The sequence below is a fragment of the Thermobia domestica genome, chromosome 11 (assembly GCF_964235325.1).
Source record: "Thermobia domestica chromosome 11, izTheDome1.hap1.1, whole genome shotgun sequence".
Taxonomy (NCBI): Eukaryota; Metazoa; Arthropoda; class Insecta; order Zygentoma; family Lepismatidae; genus Thermobia; species Thermobia domestica.
In genome coordinates, this window is record NC_137464.1 from 51,477,841 (window position 1) to 51,493,307 (window position 15,467).

Sequence of the window (15,467 nt, forward strand, 5' to 3'; positions counted from 1 at the left end):
TCTCACATCATCTCATTTCTCACACAAACTTCTCCCTTCATCTTGTTCTCATAGTTAATTGAATTGGAATTAACGTATCTTTCAGCATCGTGACTATATGAGAAGCAATCTTATGGATTAACGTGGGATCCGAATCACATAAACTTCCAGCAAGAATCCTTACCTTCATGTTTCAGAGGGCATGTAAGTGAGAATATGGGAATATGAAAGGGATCATGGTAACTTCATTAGTTAAAACATCCTTAGAATGTGATAACAACAAAAATGTTAAAGATTTCTAATTAAATTTGTGACGTGTGCTTAGTTCTAAGGTACTTTATTACTTCAAGTAAAGGAAACTTGTAATATGAGTTTAAAAGTTAATATGAGCAAAATTATTTAAAAGGAGAGCCAAAGAAAAGTTTTTTTTCTTTTCGTACTTCGTAAAAATCTTTGATTTCTTATAATCCATAACGGTACGAATATGTTGACCTAAAGTTCAAAAGTTGCATTAAATGAAGATTGGTATTAACTTAATTGCAAAATTGAGTTTGAAAAAAAAAATGAAAATGATAAAAACATACAAACTGGAAAATCGTTCTCCTTGCCAGCCAAGAGACCTTGTAAAGTGCAAAAGGTGAAAAGGCTTTCAAAATGAAATCTTAGGTTTGTCAACATGAGAGGAAGTGAAAAAAATAGAGTAAAATCTAGAAACAAGGTTGTTGCAGTATATATATATATATATATATATATATATATATATATATATATATATATATATATATATATATATATATATATATATATATATATATATATATATATATATATATATATAGTGCAGAAAGCAAGCAACCATTGGAAGTTTTCTGGTACTGATGCTCACAAGAGAGAGAAATGAAAGACCTGCCCTTAAATTGAGATCTGGAGAAGTAGCCGTTGGCAAAAAAGAAAAAAAAAATAGTCGGATTGGACAGACGAGATCTTTTCTCTGACCAATCTGAATAGCATGAAGAAGGAGCAAGGGCAATATTCTCTTTCCCTTTCATCCTATACGTATGCATGTTATTGCGAAGACATGAAGCGGATTGGAATAGGGAAATCTGCACTCTCAGATAAAAGGGGAAAAGGAAAGTCAATCACATGCATACAGGAACAAAAAAAAAATCTCAGGAAAAAGTTTGGATTTACTCTTTTCTAAGAAATAAATCTATTCCTGACTGACTATTTTTAAAAATAGTCTATAAATAGTTTGCATAGGCATTTACAAAATGTTAACGAACAAAATCTTGTTGTTTATTTCTAATGATGTAATACAGAGTAGTTATTACACAAATATAACAAGAAGAGTTCTTGTAGATAACGTTATCATTTCTGCTGATTGGTGTAACAGTTATCAAAAGTACGTGATTGGACTGGTGATGATCGGGATATTTATGTAGATTATTCATTGTGTGAGCATTTAATTCGCTGTCTCTTTACAGGAAGAGTCGTCAGTAATATCTTATCTACAGTACAAGCCAGCAGCGGTACAGTCAGATACTTTTAACAACTGCTATTTCAGTCACGTACTTGTGAGAACTGCTATTGTAGTCGGTAGCAGTGCAGTCATATTCGTGTGAGAGCTACTATAGCAATCGTCAGCTAGTGCAGTCACGCACTTGTGAAAACTCCTATAATAGTTGGCAACAGTATATTCACGTACTTGTGAGAACTGCTAGAGCAGTCGGCAGCAGTGCAAATACATACTTGTAGAAACTACTATAATAGTCGGAACCAAGAAAAGGATTAAATAATAAAGTGAAAAAAACAGCCTGGTAATGTAACACTTGCTCTGTATTATTAACGTTATTATTCTGATGACAACAATATTCAACAAGATTAATTTTTGATACTTGTATATAAAAAAGTCAGAATGCTTTACACTGCATATAACTGCATTGTTTCTATTTCATATTTTTAGTGGTTATATCCAACTACTTTAGGTATATAACTTTACTCCAAATAGAATAGTTGAACAAGGCTAATAATAATGATGAAGGAATTTATATTTCACAGGGTAAGAAATTTCAGAAATTGTCGCAGGAATCCATTTGTGTTTGACAATTAATTCTCATCGGGATTAAAGAATCTTGCCTCGGTACTCTGAGAGCCATCGGCACTTGTCTCCTTTTCACCTTTTCAGGACCACCTCGTATATACGAAAGTCTTACTTCAACAAAATCGATTGAGCCTGGAAGGACGAATCTAGAAAAGGGAAAAGAAAAACAAAATAGTTTGACTAAACAACTTGCGCAGATAGTTGGAAACGAGCGATAAAATAGAATAGAGTAAAATGACCCACTTAAGCTAAGCTGTCTATTATCCCTTGAGTATTTTTTTCTTTTCATAATAATTCCGGAACTATAAAACAAGGATAATAGCATGAAATCAACCTAGTAAAGTTAAAACACATAAACAATTGAACACGAAGGAAGTGAAACAGCAATAAATCATGGTACAAACAAATAAAAGAAAGGAAAGAATATAGAGAACAGGAAAATGAAAATTATAGCTTAATGTTCTAAAGGAATAATAATAATAATAATAATAAAAGAAGGGCACAAGAATGAAATAACAATGATAATAAAAATTATAAGGAAGCCCTATATAAAAGCAGCATCTTAAGTATATGGAGAATTGTAAACAACATTTTTCTACATTAAAAACCTGAGAGTAGAATACAGCACGAGAAAAAAGAAAAGTACGGTATACAAATTTCTATCCCCGTTTCCATTCACAGTTCCTTGCTTTATGGTTTGTATATTAAGTTCTGGAGAGAAAGAAAAAAAAGGAACAATAAAATTTATGAGGTGAAGGTCCTTTTTTCTCCTACATACTTCCCCATATCTAGCTTTCCCCCTCGCCCACATCTCATCACAAGTATGTATAAATACCGTACAACAAAATGAGCAACTTCCGCACTGGTCCCGGAGTTATATGGTCATAACAGATAGAACTGTTACAACTCGTCCGCCGGCAGATGATCACTTATTTTTTTTTCTCTTTTTTTCTAAAAAAAATAGATACAGAATTGTCGCTCATTTCCCGTTCTGTCCTAATATATCACTTCACGAAAACTAGTGACGAAAAAAATATTTAAAAAATATATATAATGGAAGGAAAGGGCAAAATGTTGTGGAAGGGATGCTAAAATGCTTTATTGTCTCATCATGCCGCCTTTTGTGTTATGTTAAAACCTATTTCATAATTTTCTGTATCACTGACACTTTAAAAGCGCATTTATTTATTTATTTTTTTCTTTTTAAGTTAGCTAGTAAAAGAAATGGTAGACATTAAGGTATACGAATATATATATTAATCGTATCATTACCAGCTTTTAAATTGGCTACTCAGGAACTGGCATAATTGACTTCAATAACATTTACATGTAACATACTAATTTAGTTGAGCGGTATTTTTGTATATATATATATATATATATATATATATATATATATATATATATATATATATATACAAAAATACCGGTCATAACTAAATTATATATATATAAGCATGCTACGGTCAGGAACGGCTTCGTATAATTCAAACATGTTTTATTTTCGAACGTGCTGGAATTAAAGCGTGATGTCGTTCTTTCCTTGTAATTAAAGCAGTCTCCGTTATATATTAATTTGCCTTTCAATGTGTGTTATTATTTTCCTTTAATGAATCGGATCAATTCAATCTAAGGTTTCAGTTGCCCATGCCACATGCTTGAGAGATTCTTATCAGTGACAATTTCACAATCGACTCCAATGAAAGATAATACAATGATAGATAACCGTTAATTCATTTATCACATTTGCACATGTCTTGGAATCATTACCAATGAGAACACTCGTTACTATGAAGAATTATTTAATTTAATTTAATTTTTGAGTGAACACGTGAAATACACAACTTGTTGTTTTGTATTCGTTGAAGAATTGGGTTTGTTATTTGCTTACTTTGCTTTAAGGGTGATTGCATTACTTCCAAGACTGTTGTTCAACTAATGAAGAAATATTGAAAATAACAGCTAAGAAAATCATAGAAAGATCGATGGCAAATAACCATAAGATGAAATCATGAAGACGATTACTGAAAAATTTATCAAAATCTCGATTACAAATAATTTTCAATTGAAATCGTGAATATAACACGTGTGGAAGCCTTCTAAAGCTTCATGACAACTCATGTTCAATAGATTAACTTGATGATGACTGGGGAAGCATTCGAAAACTCTATGGCAACTATTTTCAGTTCAGATCATGAAGATAAATATCTGAGAAAGCTTTCGAAACCCCGACGAGAATTAATTTTCAAATACAAATGAATTCCTGCGACGATTTCTGAAATTTCCTACTCCGTGAAATGTAAGTTCTTCATTATTATTATTATTATTATTATTATTAGCCTTGTTCAAAGTAATTCTTACCAGAGTATTATACCTTTGTATCGAGAGTAGCTAGATGGGACCATTAAAATTCCATTATTGGGAGCAATGCAATTTGTCGTGGCTAAAATTTCGACCAAACTTTTTGCGGTGTTTTTGCAAACATCCTGTACTCCACGACAAAGTTCTCCCTTGTATAACCTACGAGAACTTGTGTAAATCAATTGCTATGTGAGTATCACCCAGATCTATTCTCAAATTTCTTCACTTACTAATCTAGAGGAACAACTTTATTTCTTAAAAACTCTTGGAAGCCGAGAGGTATTCAGAAATAGATGTCTGTCGCATTCTGCTCCAGACACCCTTCCCAACCAACTACGAGACGATAAGATTATTCTTTTTTTTTCTCTCTCTCTTTTCCCCTTTAAAACAACTTCTCTGATATTAATGTTACCAAACCCTCTTAGAGTCTTAGTTCTGATATGACTCCTTATTCTATATTTAGCGCTGACTTCATACTTTCGCAGCTGCTAGATTGACCCTTGAACCGATTATTAGTAAGGGACTTGTGTCACCCTTTCCTTGTATAATGTTGTGTAATTTTAACTGGTTTTAGTTGGAACCCATATCTGTATTTTTTTTCTTTTCTTGTGAAGGTGTGTGCGTTCTGGAAACTCTATACGATATCAGAAATGTCGCGCGCCTATCATAAGTAGTATGATATCACCTCTAGCCAATCAGAATTTACCAAGTGTTCCGAACCATTACATCATTTACATCCAACCAGATTCTAAAGAAATTTTTCTAAACGATTGCACAATCTGTGGTAACATTGAGTCATCTTAGATTGACACATAAAACCTCGAGGATGATCTTTCGGTTGGTCAATTACCGCCGAACATCCGAAGAGCACATAGTCCGTGCTTCTCTCTCTCCCCTCAGGGGGGGGGGCCGTCCTCTGCACTCTTTGTAGAGAGAAAGAGAGAGCCTCTCATTACTTTAGTGGTAACTTAATAATGTTACCTAGTGCCGTACAGTGAAGTTCATGTCTAGGAAGTTATAAAAAGCCAAACTGTGCTGCGTCTACTATCAGGCGTGCTGACCGTTTCCACGCCAACTTCTTGGAATTGATATTGTGTATTGTGAGTAAGTACTGTTTCTTTCTTAGCTCTCCAGAGAGCCATTTACCCTTACTCAAGACTTAAATTCTTCCATAGACTAAATTAATTACTTCGCCCTAATTTCGTTGAACTGTTTCCTGGACGTCGTCACACCTGTGTGTACAAATTGTGGATATGTAGAAACCTGTAACTGAATCTTGCTTAGTAAATTATAGTGATCCAATTTAATGTTTGATATTATGGTCTGTAAATAAACTGAACTCTTTCATAATAAATAACTCGCAACATAATCATACTGCTTCCATATTATTATTACTATAACAGACCATATAAAATCCTCTATCTCTCTATTCTATTGAGAGACGCCTCCGCTAAGATCACGCACTGCGATTAAGTGGTAAGACCCCTTACAGTGGATCGTCGTGAGAGTAAATCTACTGATATTCTAGATCCTAGTTCTGTCTGTTCCTGGGGACCTCCGTCCCCCTTTCAAGGGACTACCAATGAGCCTGGTAAGTCAAGATCCTGTCCCGACAGAGATGCCAGATGCCGACCTCCTCTCTGAACCATCCACAGGTAAGAGTAACATCTTTTCAGCCAATCCGCTCGGGCTATCAACTACCGCTACTAGTTTGCCAACTCCAAGAGATTAATGTAGTGAAGGAGTTAATTGCGTCATCTGTGATTAAAATGTGTAATTTGATTTGCAGTAGTGTTGTGTGTCGCCAGTGCATAGTGTAAGAGGGCTTTGGTAGGAAAGTGCCTCTTAGTGTAAATCATGTGTTCCTTACTCGTTTGTTCATCTCAACGAACCGACTTCCTATCCTTGCGGCTTTTCAATATGTTCTTTGTAATGTAGTAATTCATTTAACCAAGGGGAGTCGCTTCCTCAATCGGCTTAATATTTAGTATATAAATGGATATTCTTAAGCCCTAGTAAATCACTTGATAGAATTAAAATGATCCTTGGTTCTAATCGTTTGGTCGTTCAACTAACCTAACTGCTGTAACTGCCCATTTGCTTGAACCCTGTCAATACTAACGAGGCGCACTTTTACTTTGTTGTTTAGTCCGCCCCTCGTGATGTCATCATTTATAGCGGGATGTGTTTGACCTCCCTCTCTCTTTTGATTTATAAATTTAGAAGTGTTTCTATTAGTCACTTGCGTGGCCATACCTAAATTATAGATATTATTATGTATTTCTTTAACTAATAATGTATCTGAGTAGACATCACGGCGGACAGTTTAACACTAAATATCTTTCTGTAAAATTGCAATATAACCCCTGCCGGGTTAAGGAGTTATTGCGCCTCCCTCTCTCTGTTTGATGTACTAACCTGTAAGTGATTCTTTTAGCCACTTGTGTGGCCAGACGATAATTATAGATATTCTTCTATGTATCTCATTAACTATTAAGATGTCTAAGTGAACATCCCGACGGACAGTTAAGTACTAAGTATCTCTCGGTGATATTGTAATGTAACCTCTGTCGGGTTATTGAATTATTGTGCCACTCTTGGCTTGAACGACCCTTCTCGTACTGAGACCGTCGTCTCAGACTTAATATCATAAATCACACCGCTCCCTGTTCAGACCACTGCTATCGGTGTGATCAGAGAATTATTATTTATTCGTATTAATTGAGTTTATTACTTTGATACTGTCTCAAGAACCTCGTAATATTTTGTAATATTGAGGAAGCGACTGTTTGACGAGCCTTTTGCCTTTCACGCAAGGACGGGTGTAACCTTATCAAGATCAGATTGTTATTAGAAAAATCCTACCGGTGGTTCCGCTTGAGCTCGAACCCCTGACGGGTTCTTGCGGCGCTACATAAATGGTGCTCAGCAGTGAGATTCGATTATTAGCTCGTCATCTAATAATGTGTTAATTGGTATTGTTTTATATAATCCTATGTTGCGTTTGTAAATGACAAAGCAGGAGTTATTTATATTATTACTTTCATTGTGTTATATTGTTTGCTTAGGGTCACATCTATATTCTAGATGAGTAACGTATAATTTAATGTTTAAATTGTGTTAATTGAAATGACAGGTTTCCTATTAAGTTGCTCGAAATTTAAATCTAAATGTAAACATTTTGTGTTGATGTGTTGCGTTGGGCAAATGCCCCCTTCTACCCTGAAAGTTTAGCTATCATTTTGCTTGTTCTAGAGAAGTCAATGAGGGAAGGAAAAAGAAACAGTCCATATATCAAAAGAATAGTTCGTTCCTTTTTCTTCAACACAGAGAGAAAACATCTGTTCTCTGTTAGTTTCCCCAGCTGGGCAAAACAAAAAAAAATATATATATCTATATATTTTGTGAAAAGAAAAAGCGAGAAAAAGGAAATGTGTTGGTTAGCATTCCTCGGTTGTGTACTGCCTTAGTATTCAAAAAACTGTAGGGAGAAAATATCAACACAATACCTTGAGAAGGTTTATGGCGCCAAATGCGGGACGGAGACTTTCTTCTTCACCTATCGAGATGAAAGCTATTCCGTTCTGTATTCAAAGCTTCTCAACGTATTCTGAGTTCGATTCTTGCAATGGATTTTCGCGAGATTCATTTCAAGAATCATCAGTCGTAAGGCTGGTGTAGGAACTCCAAGTACTCAAATTCTGCTTGTGTAATTAATGTACAAGTCAGTCAAAACAAACATCATTGAAATTTTGAAATTTATTTTGAAATTTTCATTCTGTGAGTCCTTATACTCACGCGTTGTTAGTTCTTTGATTGTGGGTAAATTCTTGATCTTTCCCCGACTGGCTTCTCAGCGTTAGTGGTAAATTAAATATTATGTTAGGTGCTAAAGAGATTCCTTACACGAACTATACGAACTAAAGCCTTAATATGTTTCGTTTCTCAGTAAAAGTTCATAATGAGATTCATTATTGTGATTTTGAAGTTTTCAAATTATTTTTAATTTTTCTTGGAGGCCAATTTAATTTTATTGTTTATGAATGGACGTGCTTTTTGTTAATTATGAGAGGATTAAGTATACCAAGATTGAAAGTTTAAAAGGGCAATAAATTCAGTTAGTAATTTGTTTTAAGTAGAGACCATTCTTAATAAGTTGTTGTAATATTAATCCTAACTCGTTATTTTATTATTTTAAGTCGTGTTTGAATAAAGACAACACTAATGTGGGACACCCCCGAAGTATAGTACCCTGTATTCAAAAACCGCGAGATCCCTTGTATTTTGATTGAATGATAAGAGCGTAAAGTATTAGGATATGCGTTATTGCTTTTGAAGTCCATGGCATCAAAGTTTTGTAATTTTAATAAAGCTCTTGTAAATTTTAATTGCCAGTGTAAGGCTGTTTTATTAAGGAAGAAATATGTGAACTTAATGTAGTAGAAAGATTAATCCTAACAATTCCGTTTGTGCTTAGCTATTGTTATTAATTAAGGAGACGTTTAAATAATTTATTAGTAGACATTATTAGTCAATGAATCTTTTCTTATTCATTATGTCAGAAGTTGCATTATCTATAAATTTATTACTTTCCGGTCACGACAAATTCGACCGTAGTCATTGTGTTAATAATTTCATTTGTTCAGGACGTAAAACCGTGCTCTGTAGTATTGTTATTAATTTTGCTATTCCTTGCCGAGTGCTAATGCCTCGAGTTGTGTAATTATTTTGTAAATTTTAGCGAGCTATCTAATTTTGGAACGTGTCGTTGGGAGACACCCTGTCGGAAAATATTGAGACGGTGATCATACCTCTCCCTTGTTCCAGTAATAATTCATGGAGTATAGATTAGGTTAGGATGTGTCAATTCCCTTTCCTAAAAAGAGTACCAATTCCATCAAACGTGATAATTAACTATAATTATCAGCCCCAAAGCGTACATTGGTTGTCCAGAGAATTGCCGCCTGTTTCTATCGCTTGTATTAGCTGAGAACCGCGCAATCTCTGATGATTATACTCCGTTGAATCGATCTTATTGTACCAATTCCATCAAACGTGATAATTAACTATAATTATCAGCCCCAAAGCGTACATTGGTTGTCCAGAGAATTGCCGCCTGTTTCTATCGCTTGTATTAGCTGAGAACCGCGCAATCTCTGATGATTATACTCCGTTGAATCGATCTTATTGTACCAATTCCATCAAACGTGATAATTAACTATAATTATCAGCCCCAAAGCGTAAATTGGTCGTTTCAGAAAATTGCCGCTTGTTTCTATCGCTTGTATTAGCTGAGAATCGCGCAATCTCTGATGTGGATCCTCTGTTATATCGACCTTATTGTATAATGGTGCGTCCGCGTAATTGTAAGGATGTTAAGCCGGATCTTTGAGAAGGCTTACCCCCTTAAAGGTACGGGACCCTCCTATTACATCCCAGGTCGACATGGATCCCCTAGGTCCCGAAGCTGTTTATTATCGTTCTGTTTACTAACGAACGACCAGAGAATGTTTGGTTCTTTCGGAAGGAAGCCCAGTGTTTCGTTCGAAAGACACCCTATGGTGTTAAAGTTTTAACTATGTGCTTTTCGAGATGGTAATGATATGTATGGAAGCTAATGTTGTATTTTAATGGTCATAAATGTTCTTGCTCGCGAGTGCCTAATCTAATCAAAGGTGCGTTTGTGTAGACCTAATCCTTTTGAGCACTCTTGCTCCCTAATGAGTCCAGACACGAGTCCTTAAAAACCTAAGGTTGTCCGAAGAGATAATTAAATTCGCTTGTTCAATGTGTCAAGTATTGTTATGTTTTCTAGTTTCCGAGTAAATTAGTGATGTTATAATATCATGAGTAAAAGAAATGTTTTTGCAAGTCCAGGAATCGAGTTATTTTCTAGAATGAAATCCTTATCGGGCCTAAATGTCAGATACAGCCGCCCTGTTTAGTAAATAAGTGCATTGTTGATCATTTTGTAATTGTGTAATTGCATATAAACTCTTTCTTGTCTCCTAGTTGAAACGATAAATCGTTCTTTTGTGCATCTAGATATCCCAAAAGGTCTCTAAAATGTAAATACGCGGTTAAATTCCTCAAAGCTAAAGTTATGAATAAATGCGAAGTAAATGTAAGTCCCAGGGTCATATGAGTTAATACTAGAAAATAGGCTAAAAGTAATCCTTATTATACCTCTCTTGCCTCCTGCCGTCCGAGTGCCAACTTAATTTGTATCTAAGAGTCGACATCATGTCTCCTGTAAGGAATTCTCGTTGAATTGTATTAATTGTTCTTAAATGTATTTAAGTAATTATAGTCTATTCCCGTTCGATTGTATTTCTATAAGGTTGTGGCACATTCTATTTTTATCATTTGGATATATTGATTATTGTATTTACTAGGAATAGACATGTTAAGCTGTAATTCTAATAATATTCTAACGTGAATATACATTATAATAAATATGATAATGGCATTTGATATATTATGCGTTATAATGCATATGATAATTGTATTTTGATATCTATTATATGTTATAATTAATATGAATGTTTGGTGAATATCCAGGTTGAAACTAAGACCTACCAATTGAATGATGTCAATATTTTACTGTAAAAGGTAGTTGTTATCATAGTAAGGCAACAAGATAGTTGCCTGAAGTTATATTTAAATTTATTCACTTCTAAACGTCAGTACTTCAGTTATATTGGTTCCTTTGTTAATAGAATGACGTAAAAGCGAAGTACCTCTGTGCGAATAGTACAATTAAATATATGTTGATTTAAAGTTCTATATTGTAACTTTACCTCTTTTATCGATTAATTATTTGTAGCAGTTCATTCTATAAATTGAGATGATTTACTTGATTGATTTAATTAAGCGTTCGTTCAACTGCGTGACAATAGTCACTAAACAATAATATTGAACCACGCATTAATTGGCATATTGCTAAATGAAAATGTTGAAAGTTTAGAGAATAATTGATCTTGTGTATTGGTCGTTTGCGTCATGTTGTAATTTAGGTATTTTTTAGACGTAACTGTAGAATTGCCATCTAGTTTATGAACACCCTGTATTGAGTCGTGTTCCATATAAATGTTATTTAAAAAGGGTTCATTTTGAAACATTCATACGCTGTCCCGTACTGAATTCTAATTGTTTAAGGGATGAATGTTATAAAGTGTTTAAAAATATATATATATGTTCTAGTTATCCCTTTCGCGCTAAAAGAAATCAGCCTTCATTTCATTCGAAAGCTTGTATGAAAACGTAGAAATTCTTCTTTTGGCCGTTCTTTGTTTAAAAGAAAAACCAGACCCTTACCAGACAGGGCTGTAGTATAATTTCTTTTTTTCACACCACCCTGACCTCAGCGTGGAGTGTAGTAGTAAAAAAAAAAAAAAAGAAAACATCTGAGTGTCAATTCTCAACTACCCTCCGGTAGTAGATAACCTTCGACCTCAGGGAGTCCCAGTGACCTAATTTTGAGTAAAGACTAGAGGGACATAAAAAAAAAAAAAAAAAAAACAAACTGGCTCCCTTTCTTATCGTATAATTAATGGTTTGTTTTGACAATTTTGGAGTCTGTGATAATGTGTAAATTTTAATTAAAGTATCCAAAAACAAAACGTAGATAAAAAGAAAATTTACATATAATAATAGTAAAAAAAAAATGAAATAAATCCTTCATTAACTAATGTAGTTATCTTCTGTATACGGTAATCTTGCGATTCTGTGTAGTGTTTATAATCTCTAGAATTTTTAGGTAATTGATTCTTGTACTTTTAATCATACAGAAGTCACTTAAATCTTTTTTAAATTTAGTAATTCTATATATATACCTAGTGGAAATTCCGTTTAGGAAATGTGCAGTTCCTTGAATGTCCAGATAGGTTAAAAATACAACTATCGTGAATGATTGTAGAGTTAGTAAAAAAAAAATATATATATACGTGTAAATATTTATTATCTATATATATTCCATATGTAGTTATAATTGATTTGTATAGCATAATCGCGTGTTCCTTGGGTTTAATATCTTATTATATTAATTTAGTATGGGTCATCTATTTTCTTTACATACGTGTATATCATTTGTATATATAGGAACTCGTATCATAATAATAACTATAAAAACTGTGTAAAAAAAATATATATATATATATCTTTACAGGTGTACTGTATATAATTGAGGTCTTTTGTGTTATCCCTCGCTATAATGTTTTAATAGGTATAATGTAGTTATATGAAATCATGTTGTATTGGCCTTGTTAATCTTTGTATATCTTTATAGACAAGACTTAGTTTGTAAATGTGTAGGAACAAATCGTACCAACTAGGGAATTCTTTGTATTATACGTATATAACCATTTGTAGAGTCATGTAGTAACTTCTGAAATTTGTGATTCACTCACAATCGAGATTTTATATCTAAATAATTGTTGTAGATAGTGAGTGTATATAATAATCGTAACCGATATTAATCTTGTAAAATTGCTATATTGATACTATATTATTGTAGCCATTTTAATATATGTATAATTGTCGTTTGAGGTAGTTACTAATGATAAATTTTATTGTGTATGTGTTTGTAATTGATGGGTCCAACTACACATATATATATATACATATAGTTTAAATTTTAGTTGATATTGATAATATGTGTATCGTCAGTGTGATATTATGAGTTCACTCTGACCTTTTATACATCTTTTACCTAGTATAAATTTGTATATATACTTTAGCTTAGATAAGTGTTTTAAAAGTTATTTCTATCATCATATCTATCTATGTATTAGTTACGTAAGTGTTTTTCTCGAAGTTGTAATCATGATCCTAATCTTATGTAATTTCGTATTTAGCAGTGTTGCAAACCCCTTTCAACAATTTCTTACTATTTTTACATTACTGATTATTTCAAGGTAGTGTTGCCAACCCTGCAGATAGTTTAATAGTAGTTAACAGTGTTTCCAACTCACTTAAATTTTTCTTCATTTCCAATCCAAATATGACTCTGTAACGAAATTTTGTTAACTTCACTCTAACATTAAGTACAAAATTTCTTTCCCAAGGGGCGTCGAATGTCGTGGCTAAAATTTCGACCAAACTTTTTGCGGTGTTTTTGCAAACATCCTGTACTCCACGACAAAGTTCTCCCTTGTATAACCTACGAGAACTTGTGTAAATCAATTGCTATGTGAGTATCACCCAGATCTATTCTCAAATTTCTTCACTTACTAATCTAGAGGAACAACTTTATTTCTTAAAAACTCTTGGAAGCCGAGAGGTATTCAGAAATAGATGTCTGTCGCATTCTGCTCCAGACACCCTTCCCAACCAACTACGAGACGATAAGATTATTCTTTTTTTTTCTCTCTCTCTTTTCCCCTTTAAAACAACTTCTCTGATATTAATGTTACCAAACCCTCTTAGAGTCTTAGTTCTGATATGACTCCTTATTCTATATTTAGCGCTGACTTCATACTTTCGCAGCTGCTAGATTGACCCTTGAACCGATTATTAGTAAGGGACTTGTGTCACCCTTTCCTTGTATAATGTTGTGTAATTTTAACTGGTTTTAGTTGGAACCCATATCTGTATTTTTTTTCTTTTCTTGTGAAGGTGTGTGCGTTCTGGAAACTCTATACGATATCAGAAATGTCGCGCGCCTATCATAAGTAGTATGATATCACCTCTAGCCAATCAGAATTTACCAAGTGTTCCGAACCATTACATCATTTACATCCAACCAGATTCTAAAGAAATTTTTCTAAACGATTGCACAATCTGTGGTAACATTGAGTCATCTTAGATTGACACATAAAACCTCGAGGATGATCTTTCGGTTGGTCAATTACCGCCGAACATCCGAAGAGCACATAGTCCGTGCTTCTCTCTCTCCCCTCAGGGGGGGGGGCCGTCCTCTGCACTCTTTGTAGAGAGAAAGAGAGAGCCTCTCATTACTTTAGTGGTAACTTAATAATGTTACCTAGTGCCGTACAGTGAAGTTCATGTCTAGGAAGTTATAAAAAGCCAAACTGTGCTGCGTCTACTATCAGGCGTGCTGACCGTTTCCACGCCAACTTCTTGGAATTGATATTGTGTATTGTGAGTAAGTACTGTTTCTTTCTTAGCTCTCCAGAGAGCCATTTACCCTTACTCAAGACTTAAATTCTTCCATAGACTAAATTAATTACTTCGCCCTAATTTCGTTGAACTGTTTCCTGGACGTCGTCACACCTGTGTGTACAAATTGTGGATATGTAGAAACCTGTAACTGAATCTTGCTTAGTAAATTATAGTGATCCAATTTAATGTTTGATATTATGGTCTGTAAATAAACTGAACTCTTTCATAATAAATAACTCGCAACATAATCATACTGCTTCCATATTATTATTACTATAACAGACCATATAAAATCCTCTATCTCTCTATTCTATTGAGAGACGCCTCCGCTAAGATCACGCACTGCGATTAAGTGGTAAGACCCCTTACAGTGGATCGTCGTGAGAGTAAATCTACTGATATTCTAGATCCTAGTTCTGTCTGTTCCTGGGGACCTCCGTCCCCCTTTCAAGGGACTACCAATGAGCCTGGTAAGTCAAGATCCTGTCCCGACAGAGATGCCAGATGCCGACCTCCTCTCTGAACCATCCACAGGTAAGAGTAACATCTTTTCAGCCAATCCGCTCGGGCTATCAACTACCGCTACTAGTTTGCCAACTCCAAGAGATTAATGTAGTGAAGGAGTTAATTGCGTCATCTGTGATTAAAATGTGTAATTTGATTTGCAGTAGTGTTGTGTGTCGCCAGTGCATAGTGTAAGAGGGCTTTGGTAGGAAAGTGCCTCTTAGTGTAAATCATGTGTTCCTTACTCGTTTGTTCATCTCAACGAACCGACTTCCTATCCTTGCGGCTTTTCAATATGTTCTTTGTAATGTAGTAATTCATTTAACCAAGGGGAGTCGCTTCCTCAATCGGCTTAATATTTAGTATATAAATGGATATTCTTAAGCCCTAGTAAATCACT

The 15,467-nt window shown here is 34.2% G+C and overlaps 1 long non-coding RNA gene across 1 annotated transcript; it reads left to right on the forward strand.

Annotated features, from left to right (window-relative positions):
• The first annotated feature begins 8,141 nt into the window (after positions 1-8,141).
• On the forward strand, positions 8,142-14,811 carry LOC145664068 (uncharacterized). The gene is made up of 2 exons (XR_014127321.1): positions 8,142-12,575; positions 12,609-14,811. It is a non-coding gene; the product is annotated as an uncharacterized LOC145664068 (long non-coding RNA).
• Positions 14,812-15,467: the final 656 nt, after the last annotated feature.